At 33.3% G+C, this 2,610-nt stretch overlaps 1 long non-coding RNA gene across 1 annotated transcript; it reads left to right on the forward strand.

The window, feature by feature from the left end:
• The first annotated feature begins 1,539 nt into the window (after positions 1–1,539).
• LOC109589637 (uncharacterized) lies at positions 1,540–2,308 on the forward strand. Its single transcript, XR_002188823.1, has 3 exons — positions 1,540–1,779; positions 1,885–1,980; positions 2,129–2,308. It is a non-coding gene; the product is annotated as an uncharacterized LOC109589637 (long non-coding RNA).
• The last annotated feature ends 302 nt before the right edge of the window (positions 2,309–2,610 follow it).

Genomic DNA, 2,610 nt, shown 5'->3' on the forward strand with positions numbered 1-2,610 from the left:
AAAGGTCTATAGTTTTAAGAAGTGAAAAGATGGTCATAATCATCCACACTCCAGCTGCAAAATAACAACTGAGTGAGTTATTCCACCGTACCTTGTCCTGATGGACTGAGACTAACTCTGATGATAGACACTAGTCATAGGACTCAGCTGAATGCACTTCTATCTTCCTAGGCAATGGAGGGGCAAGCGCCCTGGCTCCTGAAAGCAAAATTTAGAAAAACGGGAATGGCCAATGGTTGAGAATATTCCTATGACAAAATGCTATAAAAGCCAAAACAGCAACCAAAGAGCTTACAGAAGAGATAAATAGAGTATACTGAAACAAAAGGACAGCTCAAAGTGGCTCCTACATCTAGAATGGCTGGATAAAAGAGAAGATTGTTCAGCCTGTCTTTCCTCCAAAAATCCGCCATTTTTACCACCACTTTGGTGGCGCGTTAATTAGAATCATTTCGGTGCATAAGGTCCATTGATCCATTGCTGGTTCATGATGTTGACAAAGGATTACACTCTAAAGATAATGAATATTCATTAACCACCAGACAATCAATAAGTGACATTATTAATAAATTATTAATTAATTAATTTTATTAATTAACTTTATATTGTCACTAACCATATACCAGTTAATTTTGGACGCCAGCTCAGGAATAAATTTTGACAAATTTTCCATTTTGATAGCCATTTGTCAAATTAATTAAAACACACCATTTTGTACCATTATGTACATGCTCAATGGCACATGGACACTAATTTGCCAAATTAAAACTCACCAATTTCTGTAATTGTATTCTAGTCTTCAACAGAAACTGAGCCCATCAGTTTGATAGTGGTATAAGTTTATATGGACACGTACATGTAGTGTGTTTACAACATCTTTATCTTCTCCTTTCCCTTTCTCTCTCTTTTCCTCATGTGAATAATGGACGTGTGTTCTTGCCATGAGGGGTGTGGTCAATCTGATGGCACATACATTTTAAAATTATTTTTTTCATTTAATAATTTATCAATAAACTAATGTATACATGTATATGAAATAATTACCAAAAGCTTAATCTGTTTATTAAAATTGTTTATTAATAAAGTAATGTACAGTCAAACCTGTCTAAAACGGTCACCTTGGTGTATATGAAATATAAAAAATTATTTAATTAATTAAAAAAATTAAATTGTTTTTAATAGTTTTATAATAAGGTAAAGAAGAACAAGTTTGTTTATGTTTATTGTCTAGATATAGTCTCCTTAGTGTATTATTGGTCCTGAGAGATTCCATCAGTACCAGTACTCCATCAGTATCAATGTTAGTATGGTGGAGGTAAAGGGAAGATAGTGTGTGGTTGTAGAGTAAAAGTTTAGCTAGTGACTGAGCACTGGTTGAAGTGATGTCAGGATTGTCCTGAAGATATAAGCCAATAATTGTTTTATTATTAATTAATGATTGTGTTAGTGCAATGACTCCATCATCATTGATAGAATCATCAATGATCACTAGTGTCTTTAATGAAGTATTGTTTGTTATTGTGTGTGACAGTGAGAGGATGACATCTTTTGTTATTTTAGTGTTATATATATCAATCCACTTTATTGTTCTTATGTCTAGTACTTGAGACATCATCAAGTATACAATATCAGGTGATGAGTGATGGAGGTTAATGGTCTGATGACTGTCCGTTAATTGACTGATCACTTCCTGACATTGACCTGCTGATGGTTTAGTGAGGGATACACTAACATTAGTCCACTTCACCTCTCCAGTCTCTTCTCCTAATAATAAACACAGTCAGTCAGTTAATGTGTGTATATTATTATTTTAATACAGTATAATAGGTAAAATGATAATATTATATTATTTTATTAATGATGTTTGTTTGTGTGTTGTTCCAGGTGATGCTGGTTTTTGTACCAGTAAGTCATTACAGCTGCTAGGATGGAATGGGTGTGGTCTATCTTTTATCATGTGACAGTAAACAAAAATCAATTGTACGTTTTATTAATGTATTGGAATCAATAATTATTGTCCCTCCCTCCCTCTCTCTCTCTCCCTCTGGCTTTACTTCCCTCCATCTCTTTCTCTCCCTTCCCCTTTCTCTCTCTTCCTTCTTCCCCTCTCTCTCTCCTTCTCTTGTAGGGTGAAGGTCACTGTAGTACTTATAAACTGATTTAACCACATGCAGTTAAGTGTGGACACAATTGAGCTGGTTTCTGAACCATTTCAAGTTGAACTGGCTTGTATGTATAGATGTGACTTAATTTTTGTGATTTTTTGGTAAATTTCAAATATGCAGTTTTTGTGATTTTTGATATTGTATTTAAAAATAAATGATTAAGCATAAACACTTTTTGAATTTACTATATCAAGAGTAAATTTACCCTTGACTGTATCACATACAAATTGTAGATGATTCAACAATTTTAGAAATGACACAGAATTGATTTTTAAACTTAACAATTCTTTAATTTAGCGTATTACATACAAATAATTGTAGATACAATTGTAATTGTATCTGGTCTCCACCATTAACAATAATTACAAGCTGTAGCATCTGCATATACTTAGCAAAACCTGATACAAATGGGCAATTTTAAACAGGAGAACCTCCTGAAGAACTT

This window comes from Amphimedon queenslandica, unplaced genomic scaffold (genome assembly GCF_000090795.2).
Source record: "Amphimedon queenslandica unplaced genomic scaffold, v1.1 AMPQUscaffold_11081, whole genome shotgun sequence".
Classification (NCBI taxonomy): Eukaryota; Metazoa; Porifera; class Demospongiae; order Haplosclerida; family Niphatidae; genus Amphimedon; species Amphimedon queenslandica.